Raw genomic sequence first — 22,658 nt, forward strand, 5'->3', positions numbered from 1 at the left:
CCACCCCCCGGGCAACTCCCCTGCACCGCACCCAGGCGCCCCACCCCGCCTCTGCTCCCGCAACCTCCCCCTCCCTCCCCCAGGCCTCGGGCGGGCGAGGCCACGTCAGGGGACATAAATAAATAAATAATTCCATTCCGCGGGTGACAGCGAGGCCGGCGAGGCGGCTGCAGCCGGGGCGGGGGCGGGGGCGACCCGGGAGAGAGCGGCGGGCGGTGCGCGCACCGGGGCGCCAGAACCAGGTAAAGGCGGTGCTCCCAGGGAGGACGAGGGGGAGGACGGGAGGAGGCGGGAGGAGGCGGGAGGAGGGCGAGCGCGGCTACCCAGCGACCGCGCGCCCGGTGCAGAGCACCCGCAGCCCCGGCTGCCAGCCCGTGCGCGCTTCGTGTACCATGAGCCCTTATATAGACAAAAATCCCCGAAGGCGAGCGGGCGCGGGCTCGCCGGGAGCTGCGGAGTCCCCGAGGTCGGTCGGGGGATCCAGAGGTCGCGGGGTTCATGCTACCAGCTGCGGGTGCTGCTCCCCCCGCCCCATGCCATGCCGCCCTGCATCGGGCACGGCAGGACATTGGGCGGGCCCCGCAGGGCGAGTGCCCCCTCGCTCGCTGCTCCCAGCATCTTCCCAGGATCCACAGCATCCCGGGCGGTGTCCTTGCAGTGGGTGTGGATGGGTGGGGAACGCGCGCGGAGGGAATGGCAGCGCTTTCAGCAGAAGATGGGAGCCTGGGAAGAAGGGAAGGTGTTCTGTTTTGGTCCCCAGGAATCCGCCTAGTGAGAGGCCCGCTGGCAGGTGAGGCTTGTGGTGTCTGGCCCGAAGGTTGTGCTGTCTTCCAGATGCCTGAGAAGGGCCTGCGCCACCCTGGCGTCCTCTGGGCTTCCTAGGCCACTTCACCACGTTGGAGGTGCCAAGCTTGGCCAGGTAGCACACAGGTGGCTGTGAGCCTCCGAGGATGATGCTGCATCCCAGCTTGCCTCTCCATCCTTTTCTACTTCTGCTAGCTAAGGGGGCTGCAGATTGCTTTGGTAGGGGCGGTAGTGTTCTAGGCCTCTCTCATTTCTGGTTAGTCTGCTCTGGTTATACTTGGGGAAATGGCCTGCACACACACTCACACCACACACACACACACACACACACACACACACACGCACACGCACACACACACGCACACCCAATTTCTCTGCAAGTGTTTCTTTAACTCATTTAGGCGGAGAAGTAAGAGCAGGCCACCTTGAATGAAGGCTGTCTAGTAGCATTTCAAAAGCTAATAGTCCATGTCCTCCTCCGTCCTCAAACTAAAAGGAAATGCAGCGAAGGTATAAAAATAGCAGGGAATGACGAACATGACCCTAAAAAGCCCTGGCAAGAGGAAATCGTGGGCACCAAGGCCTTTTTTTTTTTTTTTTTTGCTGGCACTCTAGGCTTCGAGGCTGAACCTAGTCAGCTCAGACAGGAAGCCTTTCAAGGCTTGCCTAGGTTCTATTGCATGTCCTCCACCTGTGACCCCAACCACAAAGTTGTGCATTTTAAGAAGGTGGCAGGAGAATCAAAGCCGGGTATGGGCAGCTGAAGGAAGATGAGAGTTGAACAAGGTAAGTCCCTGGAGGGCAGTGAGATGATCCAAAATCCAATTTCTCCTTCCGAGGGCTGTGCACCGAAATCCGTCTAATGAGAGGGTACCTGAATGACCCCAGTGACAGGGAAGGACATGGTGTGTGCACTGCCACAGCTCAGAGATGTTCATAGTAATACTTTGTAGTTACATACTGCTCTTTCCTCCTCAGTTTTTTGTGGGTTTTTTTTTTTTTTGGTTGTTGTTTGTTTGTTTTTAAAGTAGTGGCTAGCAATCTGAATTTTTGTAGGGGAGCAGTAGAGGACTGAACCCAGGGCTCTATCACTGGGCAATGTCCTTATCCATTTTTTTTTTAAATTTCACTTTTACTTTGAAGCAGACTCTTGCCAAATGAGCCAGAGTGGCCTTGGATTCTCTGTGTAGCCTAGGGAGACTCCACATGGTCCTCCTGCCCAGGAACAGGGTTTTCAGTCAATCACCACTCTTCCCTGACGTGACCTGCAGAACAGTTTTTTATACACAAATTAGTGCACTCTCTCGTCAGTTCCAGTTTGCTCCCAGACATGCATGTTTCTTTTATAGCATCTGCCCTGAAATTTAGGCTTTCATCTTTCCTACAGGTATGGAAGGTAGAAGGACTACAAAAATGCTCCTTATCCAGAACTTTAATTTGGGCTCATGAAAGGGGTGCCCTCTAGATGTTTCTTTTGATACTGTTCTCATTCACCAAATACTTCAGAGATATTTGTGTGACAGAGGGAAACTAAATATAGAGTCAGTAAGACCCAGATACCAAGATTGTTTCCATGGTGGCTGGGATTATTTTTCAAAGAATTATTTTGTTATCCAGGCTACCATTTTACACATTTTTATTCTTCAAAGTCCACACAAATTTTCCCAAAGGGAAAGGCATAATGGTGAGAATCATTAATAATGAAAGTAAGAGAGTGCTGGAGAACTGTGATCAGCAAAGTCGAAATGCTGGGACTTTGTCAAGCAGCAATGGTCGCCATGCGGTTCATGCCACTGTAGTATCCTTAGCGTCTTTAGAATGCTATCTTCAGGCATGCTGCTGCTGTTTTCTGTCATCATCTATGAGCCCTACAGGGTGGATTTGTCTATACTTATATCTACAGAATTGTTTAGGCACAGTTACAGGGCTTACTCTATCAACATAGTCTGTTTTTTTGTTGTTCTAACAAAATATCTGACGCTGCATAACAAATTTGTAAAAAGAGGTTAATTTGCCTCATGATATGAATGGCTAGAAAAACCCAAATATCATGGTACTGGCATCTTCTTAGTGTCCCCTGGACAATGATAATATATTAGTGTAGTAGGGTAAACAGGGACAAACAAAAGTGGCCAAACATGTTGGGTAGTCTTAAGTTTTCACAAACTGCTCTCCTGGTAACTAACTCAGTCCCACTTGACCTGACTGATCATGAGAAGCATTATACCTCTAGGAGTGATACCCACGGAGTCCGACCTGCTTTCTCAAGTCTTCAGCACCTCTCAGCACAACACCATTTTGTAAGTAGTTCAAGGCTCTACATGTGTGTTTGGTGGGGACCAAGGAGATTCAAGCCATAGCAACTCCTCGGTGACAGAGCCAGCTTGGATAAACAGGTTGCCTGATCCCAAGATCTGTGGAATACAGAGTCTGCCTTGTATGACATTGATCAAGGGCAAAAGGCCTCTTTGTTGTGCTCTGCAGTGCCTGGCACATGGTACTACTGAAAAGCAGATTATAGGAGGAATGAAGTCAAGAGCAACAGAAGCAGATACAACAGAGAAGGAGGAGGAGGAGGAGGAGGAGAAGAGGAAGAAGAAGAAGAAGAAGAAGAAGAAGAAGAAGAAGAAGAAGAAGAAGAAGAAGAAGAAGAAGAAGAAGAAGAAGAAGGAAAGCAACAAAGAGAACACAGACATCTTCTGTCTCTAGCTCTAAGTCAGGCAGGAAGTACCACAGGGATGTGTTTGAGGCATCTAGTTCATGAGACTTGTTTGTGTGAAGTAGAAACATTGCTTTCTCCTGGATGGTGAGTTAGCAAAAGGAGCACATAGCCCCTAATATCAGAGGGCAATCCACTCAAAGTAGACAAGATAGAGTCAGCACACACAAAAGGCTCCTTTAGGGACTGAGTTTGAATGGCTTTTAAGACCAAGCAATTGGCTTTTGTCCTAGGTCACGTGAGAGTTGAACTTCTATGATATTTTTCTAATGCCAAAGAGGATACTGAATGTGAGATGACATAAATGGTGCCTGAAAAACAGAATGGACTGCCGCAAGTGAAAAGAACGCCCCTTGGCTGCCTTTGTCTCCCTTCCTACCCTGTCCTTTAACCGATTTCAGTGGCAAAGGCCCCTCCTGTTCCCATGACCTGATGACATCATCAGGACTCCCTTGATATTGACCTGGCAGTCTCTTCAGCCGGACAGTCCCTTTTTATCTTAAGTTCTGCTTATTCTGGAAAGCATTCTACCCGTGTTTCTGGGCTTCTTGGTCTTGAGAACAGAGAGCATATCTGACTCATCTGGGAAGCCATATGGATGGGACATAGCAGAGGTCAAGGCAGCGGCTCTGAAGACTATCCGGTCTATATTATGATTTTTTTTTTTTTTTTGGCTCTGTCTTTAGCCAGTTAGGACTAGTTGCCAAACCTCTTCAAATCTTGGGTCCTTCTTTGTAAAAAAAGAGGGTAAGAACAAATTTCATATAGATTAGAAAGACTAAATGGAATAATATTTAGAACTAACCTATGCATAGAAATAATTTAAGGCATGGTAGTTGGATGATATTAATTATAATACTAGCCTGAGGGCTGAACAGGTCATTTCCAGCTTCACTGGCTTGTTTATCTTAAGTGATTGGAAACCCCAGCTAGATGACATATTGGTGGTACATAATTAAACATTGAACACACTGATTTTTTTTTTTGTATACTCTTTGTGGCAGACTTTCTCAAAACTAGATCAGCCAGGTATGCATATCCATTGTTCTAGCTTTTGGGAGGTAGGAGCAGAATGATCAGGAGGTGCAGGGCCAGTATCAATTTCATAACTATATGGAGGTCATCCTGGGCTACATGAAACACTTTTATAGTAATTAAAAGAAGCATATTTGCATCGGTGTGTCAGGAGAAGCACTGGGAAATGATTGTATCGTGGTCCTTAATGAGTAACAACATTGAAAAGAATTTCAGAGAAAGTTTTGTTTTTCTCACTTGGTCACTTAGTGTTGGACTCAGAAAGCCAGTCTACCTGTTTGGAAGATTTGGTGCTTTACATCTACCATATGATGGCGCAGCTTACCATAGACAAACTTGTAGAAGAGTCAATATTAATAGCCCCGCCCATATTTGACATCCAGCAAATACATGGGACTGTTATGTGCATGAACTGAAAAAACAAAAAATATTAAAAAAGGAGCCAGGGAATGTATCTTAGACTGTAAACAGCCCAGGGTTCTGCCCCTAGCACTATAAAAAATGGAAATAATTAATTACAAATTAAACACTGAGCTTAGCAATAATAAAACTGGTCCAGGTAGGGCTGGAGTAATTTATACTTGGGTTCGCCAGAGACATTTCCAATATGTTCATATATATCAGGGCTGATAAATGATGCACATATTTTGTAAATAATTTTCCTGACCAAATAATAAGACTATTGCAAGCATTTTCATTAATATTCATGGAAATCCCAAAGGAGCTTCTGAAAATCCCCAAAGTTCCTGAGTGGCAGCTACACTGTGCTAAGGGAAATTTATTTTTTTCTTCAGTTTTCTTTTCTGTTAAAGGTATTATGCAGTTTATGGGTACTTCCGATGGTAGTATTCATGTAGTTTAATTACAGAAATCAGTTATTCATATTTGGCAATAGTTGTCATAAATACAACAGCTTTCAATCAAAAGTATTTTGTATGAACAGATACAAGCGGAATGTTTGTTTAGATAAAGATTTATATAAATCATTGGTATTCTAATGAAAGCTATTTCAAATGCTTGCTGATTTCATCACTAATTATAATGCAAAACTATATTCTTAATTAGATTCCGTTTAAAGCTGTTACCTGGCACAATTGTGTGTTGGTTCAGATTCGTACTCCCGAGCTTTCTGAGGCGGGGTAACTTAGAAATAAAAATGTGCTCATTTAACTCACAGTCTCAAAGGTTCACATATCTGTGACATGGCAGGCGCTGGTTTCTATTCGGTGAGGGTTGAATATAGTGGCACATTGTCGTGGGCATGTTTAAAAGAGCAAAGGGGCGCATCCCAGAGAGGGGCTGGGATTCTGTATCCTCAGATAGCCTAAGGACCTCCTACCAAGAGGCCCTCTCTTAAAGGTCCAAGCAATTGGGCTGGGCTAGGGATGTAGTTCAGTGTGTAGATTGCTTGGCATGCATGAAGTCCTAGATTCAGTTCTCAACACTGCATTTGCGGTGCGTGTAGAAACAACCGGAACGCTGGGCCTTTGTAGACATGCGCACACCTCTGCTGGACAGCTCCCTATGCTATACTAATGTCACCTCCCACTCTGAGGTCTCTTAACCTGTCTCCCTCCTTCCTCTCCCCCCCCCCTTTCTTTCTTACTGTTTCTACATTTCCTTCACGGGTGTCACATTAGACATTTGAAGGATCTCCTTGCTCAACCTTCTCACAGTCACTTTTATTTTTAGATGAGACAGTTATACATCCAAAATATACAAGCTGTGAGATACTCTGCCTCTTGCAGCAGAGCCCCCCCCCCCGCAGATAAGTCATAATAATAATAATATCAGCAATTCCCTCTACCTCTATCCCCAAAGGATGTAATTGGAAGCAGCTTTCCCAGGCTCAGCTTTTGCTGTCATCAAAACAGTAAGGTTTCTGTACCTTGTTCATCCTCATTCTATCCCCTACATCATGTCTTGGGTCATGCTACCCTTCCGTCTTGAAATGTTGTTGCGTTCTAGTATTTTTCTTCTGAGTATTAATTTCAGCTTTGGAGTGGAGCTTTCTAAATAACATTGTATTTCTTAGTTGAGCGGAACACCCCTGTATCTGTGGTGTGGCAGCTTACAAGTCTTATGCTTCCTCTGTCAGGTTAAGAGTCCCATTTCTTTTTTTTCTATTTGCTTCTGCTGTGAGTTGGCAGGGCCCTTTTTCATGAACATTGCCTTCCTGAAGCATTCAAGATTAGGGAAGTCCCGAAACATACCTGTGACTTCAGGGGTCATGGCACTTTTTTTGAACAATTTAAACTGCTCTTCATGACATATTTGATTATCAGTATAATCTAGTGAGGTGAAGTGGGAAGGTCAGGAAGCATGAAACCAAGGTGTCTATGGAGTCTACATCTGGAAGAACTCTTTTATGGTCACAGAATGAGCATTCTCTTGTGTGTGGCCTCAGGGTGATGAATTAACAAGTGAAGAAACCACTGGGAGGAATAAAGGAAACTGCACTTTAAATTGTGAATTTAACTGGAAATTAGGTAATTGTACTGGCTGGTTTTGTACCAACTTGACATAAGCTGGAGTCATCAGAGCAAAAGGAGCGTCCCTTGATGCAATACCTCCAAGAGATCCAGCTGTAAGGCATTTTCTTCATTAGTGAGTGATGTGGGAGGGCTCAGCCCATGGTGGGTGGTGCCATCTCTGGGCTGGTCCTGGGTTCTATAAGAAAGCAGGCTAAGCAAGCCACGGGGAGCAAGCCAGTAAGCAGCACCCGTCCATGGCTTCTGCATCATCTCTCGCTTCCAGTATCCTGCCCTGTTTGAGTTCCTGTCCTGACTTCCTTCAGTGATGAACAGCCATGTTGAAGTGTGAGCCCAATAAACCCTTTCCTCCCCAACTGGCTTTTTGGTCACAGTGTTTGGTCATAGCAATAGAAACCCAAACTAAGACAAGTTGGTACCAATGTCGTAGGGTATTGCTGTGACAGACCAGACTGTTTGTGGAAGGATTGTGGAAGGATTGTGGAACTTTGGGCTAGAAGAGCCATTGAGTGTTAAGAGCTCTGTGGGATGTTCTTTAGTAACTTGGAAGATAAGAATATTGAGAGCAGTGCAGAAGATGGAGGCCTGGCTTGTGAAGTTTCACAGGGAAGTTTAAAGACGCCACCAGGGCTGTTTGCTATTTTGAATTAAGATTCTGTCTCCCAGCTTAGTTGGGGCTAAAGAGTCAGCTGTGATTAACAAGAGACAAGCCAAAGGAGTGACACCTTTATGTTCCTGGGACAGTTGATGCTGGTTGACTGGAGCTAAGCAATTAGCAGAGATTGAGAGGAGGCCAACATCACTGAGGTGAAATCTTCTGGGAAGTGCTATCTGAGAGCACACAGAAGCTGTGTGCTAGAGGTGGCCAAGGCTGTACTTTGTACTGGCAGCTGGACATGGTCATGTGCAAGAGTCACCCAGGTGGTACTGGTTTTGAAGGCATGAAGGGATCGTGGAGAGCAGCGGAGGCTTGGCACTGTGAGAGGCCAGAAGAGGACGTTAGTGAAGGTGCAGACTCAGTAGCAGATGAAGGCCCAGGACTGAAGGGGTCATGCAAAGAAGCTGAGTCTTGGCACCACAAGGAGAGCCTATGGGAGGCTATTGGTGAAAGGGCAGCCTAGTTGCAGCAGAAGACCCCAGCATTTTGGACATGCCGGTATCACGGGATGACCACCATGAACAGCAGCAGCAGTGGAGTGGAGACAGCTGGAGCTAGAAAACAAGCCGTGTGTGCTGCAGAGGGGAGAGGATCCTAGATAGTGAACCCCAGGTAACTGGACATTGAGTCGTTTATACTATTGGAACTTTTGGATTATTGATGTTTGTAATGTGGGATCTTGAGGACAAATGAGAAAGTAATTGTTGTGGATTAATTGTATGTTTGTGTGTCAAGTTGACAAGGGAATCGTTGTACTGACTGGTTTTGTGTGTCAACTTGACACAAGCTGGAGTCATTAGAAAGGAGCCTCAGCTGAGGAAATGCCTCCCTGAGCTCCAGCTGTAGGGCCTTTTCTCCATTAGTGATCAATGGGGGAGGGCCCAGTCCGTGGTGGGTAGTGCTATGCCTGGGCTTGTGGTCCTGGGTTCTATAAGAAAGCAATATGTGCAAGCCAGGAGAAGCAAGCCAGTAAGCAGCACCCCTCCATGGCCTCTACATCAGCTCCTGCCTCCAGGTTCCTGGCCTGTTTTAGTTCCTTTCCTGACTTCCTTAGACCATGAACAGTGATATGGAAGTGTAAGCCAAATAAACCCCTTTCTTCCCGGTTTGCATTTTGGTCATGGTGTTTCATTGCAGCCATAGAAAGTCCAGCTAAGATAGTAACCAATAAAAAATTATCTTTTGTAGAGTAATGAGATTGGGATATATGTGTGTAATAATTGGGCTTAGAGATATGAGACCAAGGAAGTTGTTAGGGAGAAATATGATAGATAACCTTTGAATAAAGATAGCTTTTCTTTATTGAGTACTTCTGTATGTCAGATATAATTACTGTACTTTATCTGTGATCTTCAAAAACTTTGGGAATTATTGTTTTTATACACTTAGGTTATTCGTGAGATTACTAATGCACCAGGCCGAAATATTTTGTCAAGGTTACACATCATCTTGGTAGAGCTCTCTGGATTTAGACTGTTAACCTCAAAACATGTCTAACTTTGTATTAGTGCTGCTGTACATTTTCAGTAATTTAGAAGAAAAAAATCCCTGAGAAATGTTGAAAACAAGGAACTAGTGAAGTATAGTAATTTGGGGTCTATTACATATTTAGAAAGGATGGCAAACTTTCCTTCCTATTTGGAGGCAGTGTTTGGGGGTCAGTGAGATGGCCCAGGGGTTAAGAGCACTGGCTGCTCTTCAGAAGACCTGGGTTTGGTTTCTAGCACCCAATTAGCAGCTCACAACTGCCTGTAACTCTAGATCCAGGGGACCTGATGGCTTTCTTACCTCTGTGGGCAATGCATTCATGTGGTACGCATACATACACCCAGACACACCCCCACATATACATACAATAAAATTAATAAATATCTACAAAACAAAGTGAAGGTAGCTTTTCAAAGCGAGATAGAAAATTTAAAGAAATCCTAAAATCTTACCGATTATAAACACAAGAGAGGCGAGGACCATTATGGGCCTGAGAGTAATTTCAGAATCCCATTCTTCTCAGTTTACTTTGAAGGCATGGCAGAAGCCAGTAGAGGGCCCGGACCCTTTTGTGGTGGGTGCCAGTGGATACCTGAACAGAGTAGATGGACTTCGCAGAAAGCTTTTGACACATCTAAAGGTAGAGGATGTGATCTTTTTTTTCCTTTTTTTTCAGACTCTTCTTCTAAAAACTGCTTTAGATTCCCGGCTGAAACAGTTAATGCTTTCTTCCTATGTACTTCTATGAATAATTAAAAAAAAGAGTAAACAGTTACGTCTCTGACCCACGCTATTGGTAAATCTAAGATGCCTTGTCTCTGGGGTCTGTCTCATTCTGTAGTTTCTGTTTTCAGCATTTTCCTGTTTTCTCAGACTCTGTGATGTTTGATAGACACTTTGGAAATGAGCAGGTATATCTCCATTGAATTCTTAACTTAGCAATGACTGAGCTGTTTGACTAAAATCTATTTATCAGCTCACAGAGCCAAGCTAGCGCATTTTCAAAACAGTCAGAAAAGCCCATTTCTTGTTTTGTTTTTTTTTTGTGAGAGTAAATAATATCTTTAACTAGTAAATGATTGATGTGATCATTTAATTTTCATTTGATTATATTTCTGGTGTGTTTTCAGGAAGAACCTTTTTATTCATGAAGAATCCTTTTCTTCACATAACCGTCTGTGAGTTTTAAGACAGCGTTTCACAGCCTAAGCCAAATAGAAAGATTGGGACAGAGAGGGAATACTGAATTCCCAATAATATGCATCTTTCCACTATGTAAAAATTTCTGGTTTGGGGAGCATATAGGAGAATACCCAACTATTGATATAATACTGCAAATATTTTCCCATCTGAAGTTTTCATTTAGCTTTCAGGGTTAGTGCTCACATTTGGGTATCTCAAGGGGCATTTCGAGGGGAACTTTTTAGCCCCCACAAGAATGTAATTGTGCACAGAAGCACATTGAAGAACCTCCACAAAGAGGAAGATGACCATATTACAATGACTTAATAATTACTCACATGAGAATGTAAAATATATACCTACAGGATTATTGATACCATTTACATGCCTCCTATGTGTCTGCTTCCTTAGCACACAGCATCTCTTCTCATCTCTACTACCATGTAAGACAGATCATACTAGTTTACAGATAGGAAGCATAAACACAAGATATCCATTAGAGTGTCCTGCAAGTTGCTGCCTCAGCAGATATTTCAGGGCTGGGAAGATGCAAATAGCATCTTGCTCTTCCTCCAACATCTTAAATCAGTGCAAACAAGTAAATAATTAAGGATTCTAGGTAAAGTATTCTGCAAAGAGGCTTGGGGGAAAATATAATAAAATCTTTTGTAGCTCCATCTCTTTCATGATACTATAATTTTTGGAAATATTATGTTCACTAATTAAAGATAAAAATCAAAAGTAGAGCTACGTGTTAAAATGAACAGCAGAGAACATATTGTCTTGAACAATAGATGACAAATTACAGCTTTTTGGGGCCTGAATCCAGCCTGTTGTCTGTTTTTAAGCAGCTACACCAGTGTGTCTCCATATGTTCTAGACTACTTTGTCCACAGGGAAGAGTTGGGTAGCTGTAAATTAGCTTCCAAAGTATAAGACACATACTATTTTGTACTTTAAGTGTTTGCCCTAGAATTTCAGAAAGACATGTGTCTTATGATGAAGACATCAGGTATTAGTGAAGCTAAGAGAAGAGACTGTCCTTGGTGAAGTCAAGAGGAGGTGGTCATTTCAAGTACCACAAAACTAAACAATGGGAGCACTTGGATAAGTGCAAAAGTCTGCTGAACAGAAGGGTCATATTACTGCATTTGTTATAGCCACTGCCTGTGAGTGTTTTTAAATGTTCTTCTAGAACACTGTCCCTTAAGCTCAATATGTGAAATATTTGAATTAGTAGAATTTTTAAGGTAAGAGTTTTATTTTATTCAGTATTACATGATGTCAAAGTGTAGACTTGTGGACAATCATTTTTCTAATGACTTTATTCATTTGCTAAGTTAATTTTCTATTGATTACCAGGACTCTGTTATCTCAGTTTTCACTAACTATAGGCATGATGGTTAGAACACTTATATTTTTCTTATTAATGTCTAATAATATAAATTCTAGATGTTACCTACACAACTGTGTACCAGCCCTGTTTCAAGAACATCCTACATCTTATCTCCTAAAAAAGTGCAATAGTCCAGTAAGGCGGATGTTTTCCTCACCATTTTACCAAAGAAAGCACTGAGCAGCCAATGGGAAGGACTAGATCTACAGAACTAGTAGGAACATCTCTTTATACAACATTGCCAAGAAACACATGAGAAATTTTTGCAGTTATGATACAGATCGGAATACACCTTTAGAAAATGCAAAATGAATATTCTAGCTTGTTTCTTCCTGAGACTCAATTCTTTTCTAGCCAAAGCATTGCACTATATGAAGACGTTAAGTCAGCTCTTAATACTGATGCTTCTGCAAATTTTCATTGAAGCGATACCCCTAAATTCAGGAAAAATACTGGCTTTTAAGGAAGGAGAATTTGTTTTCTTTCTGTCTCTGTTACTCTTCACAACTCCTTATCTCAGCTTTTTGCCTCTTGACATTGGACTGTTTGTGATTTCTTTTTTTATCTTGTGTAGTGTAATATCCCTTCCTAATAGTCATGTTGGTTCCACATAACTATTGTGTATCACTGACGTGCTTGATATATTTTTGTAAAGCAAGGCATGCTTTCAGAGGAAAAAGAATCAATGGGACTTACTGCCAGCAGTCCCTGCATATCCACAGGGGATGCATTTCCAGACCCCAGTAGATGCCTTAACCTAATAGTAGTATTGATCAGCATTTCCTCCACATACATCCTTCATATATATATATATATATATATTGCCTTGTCACTTCAAATAAGCTATGTATGGCGACTCTCTGGTGTGTTTAGACAGTCAGTACCACTCCTCTTGCCTGTCTGAGCATTGTTAAACACAATTCATGTTCACTGAACATCGGCACCAGAGTGCCAGCATAGCATCGAGCATCGTACACTATGTGGATACACTGGACAGTGAAAATTCCTGCCATGGTTGGCAAAGACTTCATCATACCACTTGGAATGCCATCTAATTTCAAATGTCTGAGTTGCTTATTCCTGGAATTTTGCATTTATTGCTTTTGGATTGTAGTTGATCACTGGAAACTGAAACTTGGGGAAGTTCGCTGGATGAGAGTCTACTGTAGGTGCTCCCCTCTTTTTTTTTTTTTTTTTCCTGAACTTGAGTCAGATACCACAAAACTGTTAGCATCTCTCTCATAGATCTGACCAAATAATATGGAGATAGAGAAAATGCGTGACTGGAAGAAGCTGCAGGGAGCCTAAGAAAATGTGAGTGTTGTCCCGTGGGCCGCATTAGTATCTCCATGGAGAGTAATCTGGCCAACAGGCTATGGGGAGAACATTAATTACACACAATAATGACCTGCCACAGGAGGACATGCAGATATCAGATCTGAAGCTCATATGGCAATTGATCACTTTCTTTCATCATTAGTTTTCAAGTAACACATACCATTAACACAAGAAAAATAACCCAGTGAGGAAATGTATGGATATTTATTGTTTTTAATTGCATTTTTATTAATAACATAGATTTATTAGTCTGTCTTAAGAATCTGGGTCTGTTATCTACATTTACTTCTAAAAATATTTAATCTATTTAGAAATTTAATTATAACTGTTTGCTAAGATATACCAATATTTATGATGACATTTCTTATGTATATGTCTTTCATGTTTCATTTTTTCTAAGGAGTGACTGTTCTAGCCAACATTGTTTTAGTCTCAAGATATTTTTAATTATTCCTCATTTTATTAATCTCTTTTTTTTGTTAGGCCTTGTCTCTAAGTAATAAATAATACTTAATATCCTCTGTGGTATGGACTCAGATCATGAATTATAGTCTACAAAGTTTAATGATTTTTTGTGTGTATGTGTGTCAGTGAGTATGAGCATGTGGTGTGTGCACATAGGCGTGTACAGGTACAGAGGCCGGAGGAGAATTTCATGTGACATATTCTAGAATTCATTCTTATTCAAATGGGACAGGGACACTCATTGAGCCTGGACCTGTCACTGTGCTGGCTGCTAGAAAGCCTTGGTGATTCCCATGTTTTCTCCCCAGGCAGCACTGGCACAGGTGAGCTCCTGAATCATAATGCCTAACTCTTCAGTGCTCTCTTGGTGTCGGAAAGTTCTTTCAAAAGGATTTACACACTTAGATGTCCGGGGTTAGCATGTGAGAAAGAGAAGATGGTTAACGAATTCGATGTTGTTCTCTGCCAGCTCTTGGGAAGTGGGGCTTTTGAGATCCATTGCTGCACGCAACTCTGCAAGCCATCTGGCATCCTCAACAGTTCTGTTCATTGTTACCACAGCCTCGTTCTGAAATGTGTTATAGAAATGCCCGGGTGAGTTAGGGAAAAGGTTGAGAAGTCTGTACACGCACAGCCCCTCCCCTGTCTCCTGGGTTCTTCTGTCCTGTATAGAATTGGCTTCTCCTTCTTTGTGCATATATATGATGCTAGAGGAAAATCATGGGCACTGTGAAAAAGAAATCACCTGTGACTTGGGCCTTTAGGTATTCCCCTGGGGGATTGACTTAATTATGTTAATTGATGTGTGAAGACCAGTCTTGACTCTGGGCAGGACTATTCCTGGACAGGGCACCCTGGACTGGATAAACGGAGAAAGCAGGGGAGCTGAGCAGTAGGACACATCCATTGCTGTTTCTGGACTGTGGGTCAGTGTGACCACCTGCTTCGAGCTCCTGCTGCCGTGACTGCCTTCAACTATGAGTTAGGAGGAATGCTGGCTTCCTTGAGTTGCTTTTTTCAGAGTATTTTACCACAGCAACAAAGGAAAGAGACTAAGACATGTTTGCTTCATGCACTGCAATTAAAATATCACTTTCTTGACTCTCAAAAGATAGCCAGTCAAGGAAGTGTGAGAAATTATCAGGTACAATTACATACTACCCACTGAACAGTACTTGACAGGGGAGGGCTGAGAAGGAAAACAAGAAATGTGCCATTTTTAAAAAAATTCTTAATTCTCATTCATTTACCTATTTACAATCTTTCTGTTTTTTTTTTTTTTTTCTTAAATGTTCCATTGCTAATTGAATGCTTTTGAAGGTTGGCCAAAATCACAGATTATACCTTTTTTTTTTTTTTTTTCAAACAATCATTCTTTTCAAGTTGTTCACAAAAATCAAAGGACTGAAACCAGTAATTTACACAAGAGGGAATTATGTAAAGCAGGTATCCCTGAATGGATAAGGCTTCTTCTATGAATATTGCAATAAAAGGTCAAGTTAGAAACATTTAGGATTATGACCAGTATTCATGATCAGTCTCTTATCATGCTAAGTAGGATTAGCACATAAACAGTAGACACACTGGAGCCTCCAGGAAGCACATGGTTCCAGACTGTATCCCAGGGCAAGAAATACTTTTAAATAGTTTGGAATCCAAGGCAATACACACACACACACACACACACACACACACATGATTGAAAAAGAAGTGGTTTAGGGTTTAGATATGCGTCTCATGTTATTAAAATGGACCAGCATACTATGAGATGATCAGAGTGTCATGGCTTTAACTTTATTTTATGGTAGAATCCAACCTTACTGTGTGAAAGCGCATCATTTGCCGCTGTGGCTGTAGTGGCTTGGCCGTATGCGGGAACATGGCAGCCAGCATGGCAGCATTCTGCAGTAGGGCCTTCATCGGGTGGTTCAGTTGTGCGGGTGCCTGCTTCGTCAATGGGATTAAGGCTTCCTGCAGGCCCTGGGCCTCTTGCCCTTCTGCCTTCTGCCAAGAGAGAACACAGTGTTCCTCTTCTTGGAGGGCACAGCTGCCAGCGAAGCAGCATTCTGGAGGAAGAAATGTAGCCTCTGTGCAGACTCTGAATCAGCCAGTGCTTTCATCTTGGCCTCGCTTAACTGTGAGAGACAAGTACCTGTTCTGTGGAGGTTACCCATTCCTTTTTAGTGGCCGTCTTCCTTTCTACATCTCCAGACTGTGTCTTAACAGCCTGCAGTACTGAAACTTAATGCACACATGGTGACACAATTTTAGTATAATTTTGTTTAAAATTTTCAGTATAATCTCGTCTTAAATATGGCAGTTACCACGAACAAAATCCTCTTCTTCTTTTCACACTGACTTTTACATTTTGTTATTTTAGAACATGTCAGAAGGGTTTCCTGTCGGGGTGGGAAGCAGGTTTATTGAGAGACTCTCTTCCAGTGTGTCACGACTGGAGGAAATTCCGATGGAGAGTTCTCACGGACACCTCTGTGAAATCGACACTGTACAGTCACAGTATCTGCATCGATGACAGCCCCCTCCCGGTTACCAGGCATGCTTCTTTTGGTGACTATTTATACCCAAGGAGCATCATGGATGGTGCTGCCATTGCTCTGAAAATCCACTCCTGGATTTGCAAAGCTAGGTACTAACTAACCAGAATAAAGAAGTTTGTGTAAATGGCAATATTTTCACAAACTTCTCTGTACTCAAAAGAGTATTCATCCCTGCTAGCTCCGCAGTGCCAGAGAATCACCAAGGGGGGCTGCTGGAGCCTGCTGCTCCCTCATTGTGCACCCTGACCTGGTTTCTACCCTTGACTCTGTTAATTCTTGGCATTAACTCTAGCTGAGGGCTGGTGACTGTTCTCTGAAAGGCCCTTCAGTTTCGCTGAAAGGGGAAGCCTCGTACAAAAGTCGCTGGAACCTAATCGTTCCCAGAAGCCAGACCAACAGAGAAAGGCGTAAAGGACACCCAGCAGCATGGGGTCTAAAGCAACTGGTTTATGACTTTGCCACCTCAGGTCTCTGACCTTTAGGTGTAAATAGAGCAGACATTTCATTGTGCAGAGTTTCACTAGGCATATAGTAGAAAAATTAGGGACACTTGTCATTTACTGAGCATGGAAGCACCTTGGTCATTTATGGGAATCTTTCTTTTGGCTTTCAACACAAACATTTGGCCATTATTTTGAGCAAGACCAAATAGAACTAGATAACCAAAACTATAAAAATTCATTTCTCCCTCAACACAGACATTCTGGGCAGTTCACAAAAATAATCTAAATATGTATTATTTTCTTATAAGCTCATTTTCTTCAGCTAATGCCAACATTGATGGACACTCTGTTTTAATGAAAAAAGAATGTGTTAGCTATTTCTTACACATACAGTGGATAACAGTTAGCTGAGTTTTGTTTCCTCTGACAGTCATTTTGGAAAATGACCTAGTGTATATTTAAGGCTGTGCTAGATTTAACTCCTTGGTTAGTTGTTCAGTTGTTTGTCTCTGACCGATGGTCAGAGTGGCAAGAAGGGATGTTTAATAAGAAGGATGAAGAAGAACTGGGTCATTTTTATTCTGAGGAAAAGTAGAGTTCCTAGCAATTAATTCTGGCATTTCTAGAGCTATGGCATTGCTTAAATAGCATGCTTCCTTCCACAGTTTCCCCAACATCTGTCATTTAGAAGATAAATAGTACTCCTTTCTACCCAGGCTTGGTAGAATATTTTAGTACATCAGCCTGTTTAAAAATCATATTCTGTTGAAGATTTTATTTAAAATAAGACTTTGTAAGTTTTAGTTGTTATAGGTCATGGCATAAAGGCATTATTTGGTGACTGATTAAGTTGACAATTTGTTGTTTTCCAATGAATAATTTTTGAGTTAATAGTGTGGTATAAGGACAAAATCACCTCCTTGTTTTAGTATTATTCTTAGGCTCATTTCTCCATTAAATGAAGAATAAATGCTTAATATTCACATATTATCAATTTATTCTATCTTTAGTTGCATGAATACATTGTTTAAGTAATTTCTTGTTCATGATACTTATACAGGCATCACACACATTTATTACATATATGTCATCCCTTATTGTTAATATACTCATCAAATGCCACTTGGTTAGGGTACCATTCAACTTAATCTACAATATAAACATTTCCAAACTTCATGTGCATACCATTTTGGTAGAAAATTACATTTTCTAAATTTTATAGAATGCCATTCAGAAGAGAGCTTCTTCAGCCTTTTCCACTTGTAACACTTTGTCTCCTAGAATTAGTTTTATGTGGACCTGGGTACATGGATATATAAGATAATTATGCAAACATAGATTTACCAATAAATTATTAATATGTGATAAAGTGATTTTAAAGCAATTTTACCATTTATCAAAGATGAAAAAATTTCATACTATTTAAATTTGTGTGTTTGTTTATTTTTGCATACTTAAATATTGTATGAATATTTGATAAACAGGATGTAACACATCTTCAGTATTCAAGAATGGATGGATATTTCAGTTTTCTAATTGTTCTGAGAATGCTGCTTCAAGTTAAGGCATAGTATAAAATGACAAAAGTGAATTTAGGGCCATTTTAGAATTTATTAATTCTGTCCTAGGCCCATCTCTCTCTCTCTCTCTCTCTCTCTCTCTCTCTCTCTCTCTCTCTCTCTCTCTCTCTCATATCTATCTATCTATCTAGCTAGCTAGCTAGCTAGCTCAGTCTCCATCTAAAGTAGTAATTTTAACACTCAAACTTGTAACATGGCACCAAGATATGCTGACCTGATTCTTCCTTGGTGAGGGGTGATAGTAGGTATTACTGATTACTTTTTAGTTCCTGTGATAAAACACCATGACCAAAGCCACTTATAAAAGAAAGAGTTGATTTGAGCTTTGTCTCTAGGAGGTAAGAGGCCATCAGAATGGGGAACATGACAACAGTCCACAGACAGAGACAGGACAGCCAAAGCAGGTTTGGTACTAGAATGATATTTGACGTGGAAATTGACTTCATTTTCTGTGTAGACATTTAGGAATATATAATAATTTTGTGATTTTTTTCCTATTATATATTTATACTTGTAAAGTGATTATAATGAAAATCTCTACAAACCCATTGCTTTCCATGGTCTCTAAAACTCTGATTTTAGATATTTAGACTTTTAGAGTGGTTTTCTTTAACAAGCACTTCCTGTTCCAATGCACATTCACCTTTATATAACCGGATGTATGTCATGGCATGCCCCTTTCCTTCTCAGATGTATAGGATCTAAAGGGGGAACTTCTTTAACAATTCCAGATTTGCGTTAAGACTTAATTGCAATTTAGTACCATGGGTTATTTCACATAGTCTCACTGTAACAAATTGAATCATGAAATCAAAGAATCTTAAAAATTGTTTACCCTAGTATTTGCTCAGTATTGCTCATGAGTGAATGTCCTTCAATCTGTGAAACACTATAAAATGGCTTCAGCTGAAAGAATTTTGGGAAAACAGTGAACTCGCCACCATACAAGTAGCTATTTGTTTCTTGGACAACGCCCTTGCTTATGAATTTATTTTAATATTGCATTGAGAGTGAAAGTATCTCTGCCTTATATTCTTTGTGTTGTCACAACTTTATTACTCTCTGAATTAGGCCTGTGACCTCTTAGTGACCAATTACGAGGCTCCATGCCTGTCCACACACCCCGTGAGGAAGCCATGTATATCAGACTTGGACTTTGGAGCTGTAAGACTGTACTCCCCTGAGCTGGTGGCGGTGTGGCACCCATGCAGTGACAGAGTCACTGGGTAAGGAGGGGAAATGAAGCATGTGTGTATATAACAAGTCCATTATGATAACGAGTTACAGTTCTTGGGCACCGTTCTGAATACTTCATGTGTTATTTTGTCTAATCCATACACCTAGGAGGGACTATTGTTATTTCCTTCTGCTGATTTCCCAGAAACAGAACCAAGACATTAAACATAATATGATTCACTAATGTTCACCAAGTTTATAAAGAATAGAGATGATGTTTGAAACTAGATGTTCTGACCCCACAGTCCACAGGCTAATACCTAGCCAATATTCCTGGCAGCTGAAAGATCCAGGGCCCATGGGTGACAGAAAGTGTAGCTACTTAACACCTTAGCTGGGCAGTAGAAGTCTAGGTTGCTACATCACTGGTAGAAAAGGGATTACATATTATGTCCTTCGTAAAGCAACACCTTTCTAACAAAAGACAAGTCAACTGATAAATAATACAGATATAGAATTATAAACATATATATATATATATATTTATATAAATAGTGACTATATATAATGACTATGTATAAATAATTCTATGCACAACACAGGACCTTAATTTTGAAGATCCTAAGTCTTAGGCTGATATAACTCATTTTACTCTTAAGTGAAGAGTAGGTAGCTGTATAGAAATGATTGGTCCAAATTGGTGTGATCTATAAGTAATAAACTGAAGAGACTCTCAGCAAGATGGGTCTGTCCACATTGTTGGCTTCTATGTGTAGCATTCCTTTCTCCCACTTATGGTGTAGAATTCTTTCTAGAATGGAAGTAGTTTTATCAAGTGGTCTTATTATGACTTGCAGTGAAGCACGTGTGTGTGTGTGTGTGTGTGTGTGTGTGTGTGTGTGTGTGTGTGTGTTTTAGAGAGAGAGAGGGGGAGAGAGGTAGGGGGAGACAGAGAGAAAGAGACAGGGGTATATAGAGTGTATGGGTGCATGTGCCCGTGTATATATGTGTGTGAGGCCAGAGGACAATGTGGGAGTCACCCTGTACCATTCTCCACATTTTTTGAGACAAGGTCTCTCACCAAACCTGTTGCTCACCTATTGGTTAGACTGGCTGGCAGTGAGCTTCGGTATTTTCCTTCTCTCCTACCCAGTACTGCAGTTACAGATGCTCAGGTCTGCCATGTCTGGCTTTTTATCTGGGATTTGGAGATCTGAACTGAAGCCTTCCTACTTGTGCAGCTTGGTGCGCTATTGACTTGAGCTCAACTCCTTAGACAATTTCTTTATGGCCAATCCTTACAGACAAATATTAGGAGGGGCCAATGCGGTGCTGTTGCCGGGCATTGGGGATAACGGATTCTGGTTTCTATGACCCTTCTTTGGGGGAAGATGAACAGTAGTTTCTGTGGCTTCCTTGTGCAGAAAAGAAGGGGCTGAGGATGGAAGGCAGGAGACAGACGGGCAGGAGAAGGTCGGACACAAAACTTTGTTTCTGACACTTTAATTTGGAAAAATCATTTTCTGAGCCTCAGCAGTATTTTTATTTTTTTCTCTTTCCTTCAACTAAACTGAATAGATTTTGATTTGTTGGTGCCAAAAATACCTGTCCATGAAACAGGATTGATTATGTATGTTATTCTGAGTTTTGCTACCAGAGGGGAGTCTCCAAGGATTATAGACTCAGTGTTCAAATTCTAGATGGAAAACAAAACAGGTCAACTTGGAAAATTATCTCCTACTTCACATAACAGCTCTTTCCTCTGAGAAGTCCAGGTAATTATTGGCTGTACAATGAGGTGTATTTATGAAAGACGAAGACAGCACCAATATTGTCAGTCTGCATCAGCATTAGCATTGAGGAGGCAGGTGTGACCTTGCCCAGGGGGTGAAGATATTTTTCTTGCCTGTGAATCTCAGAAGGGATGGCATTTGTCTTTACAGTTCCATCAGTCTGAAAAGTTGATGACTATGGATGGGCCCTTCTGATTGCCTGTTTTTGACGTCTGTCCGCGGGGCAGAATAAGGTTGTATGTCTCCAATGAAGGAAAAAGAAACAGGAAGTTGGTTAGAGAAGATGAGTGAGGTCCTTGTAGAAGAGGTGGAAGCCTTAAGCATTTGGGAGTAAGAAGAAAATTAACAGAAACACTCCCACAGAAAGGAAGCACACAGGATTATTAGTGAGGAACATAATACACAAGAGTGTATTATGCACTTCCTCTGCAGTGGAAGAAACACATAGTTTTTATTATCCCCAATATTACCTTTCAACAACTTACCATTCACCCTGGTTTCTAATCTCAGTGGCTTTTGGTTTGTTCATTGGTTTATTTGACTATGCAAACTTGGCTTGGGATGGCATTATTAAGCCAAGTACAGTTTGGTATGAGATAGAATGTATAATTTTCTCTGCTAGGAACTGTAAAGCTCCTTGAGTGGTTCTCCTTAATGACTACTGGAGGGCTTCCCCCACCTCATTCCCTCCCCCCCCCAGGGCTGGGAATTGAACCCAAGACATTGCTTGAACTGGAGAGCGCTTTACCATTGAGCTACACTCCCAGCAGAACTCCTAGTAGTGAGGCTTTAGCCCAGGGGCCCCTTAAGTTCTTCCTGAAGTCTAGACATCTATTTTGTGTGTGTGTGTGTGTGTGTGTGTGTGTGTGTGTGTGTGTGTGTGTGTGAGAGAGAGAGAGAGAGAGAGAGAGAGAGAGAGAGAGAGAGAGAGAGAGATTGAGAGGATTCTAGGCCTGTGTTCATAACCTTGTGTTTCACAATGTCACATCCCTCTGCTTTGGGGGTTGGTTTATGGTAGCTCCCAACACAGTCTATTGATTACATTGAGTTTTCTGCCTTTGCAGCCCACAGTGAGTTCTGGAATTCTGCCATGTTTCCTCTAGTCTCTTTCCTTGGGTAACAGAGTCCTTGCTTCCCTGCCCAGGTGCTGAGATCCTGGTATCTTAGAGTAGATCATGTCTGGGAAGGTCTCTGTGCTGCCTGAACTTCATGTCCTTCTCATCTCCTGGGCCAAGTATGGATTCCTCTTTCTAACTGCCAGCCATGCTCCTATTTTCTCTAACATTTAGTCTTGTCTGCCTAGCTCTCTGGGACACCCTCTAATCAATTTGACTTTGCCTGAATTTCCAAACTGTTCTCCTTTTATTGTTAGATTACAGAGATTGTGACAGGGAAACAGAGTATGTGGTCTGAACACAAGTTTGTTTCAAATGTGAGGAGATGCAAAGATCATTTTTTAAATTATTATTTAATTGTAGCCTAAGTTTTCTCTGGTCCCAGGTTCCTCTGGTCCCATGTGGCCCTGTGGTCT

At 41.8% G+C, this 22,658-nt stretch overlaps 1 protein-coding gene across 3 annotated transcripts in view; it reads left to right on the plus strand.

The window, feature by feature from the left end:
* Positions 1-219: 219 nt before the first annotated feature.
* Slc16a7 (solute carrier family 16 member 7) overlaps positions 220-22,658 on the plus strand; it is a 160,252-nt gene continuing 137,813 nt past the window's right edge. Inside the window, exon 1 of one of the 3 annotated variants that reach the window (XM_028886299.2) lies at positions 220-242. The gene's annotated coding sequence lies outside the window, so the exon portion shown is untranslated. Of the gene's footprint in view, positions 243-667; positions 791-1,212; positions 1,591-22,658 lie in introns of those variants that run through there. The other 2 variants (XM_028886298.2, XM_028886297.2) reach the window with 2 other exon arrangements.

Source organism: Peromyscus leucopus, chromosome 18 (genome assembly GCF_004664715.2).
Source record: "Peromyscus leucopus breed LL Stock chromosome 18, UCI_PerLeu_2.1, whole genome shotgun sequence".
NCBI lineage: Eukaryota > Metazoa > Chordata > Mammalia > Rodentia > Cricetidae > Peromyscus > Peromyscus leucopus.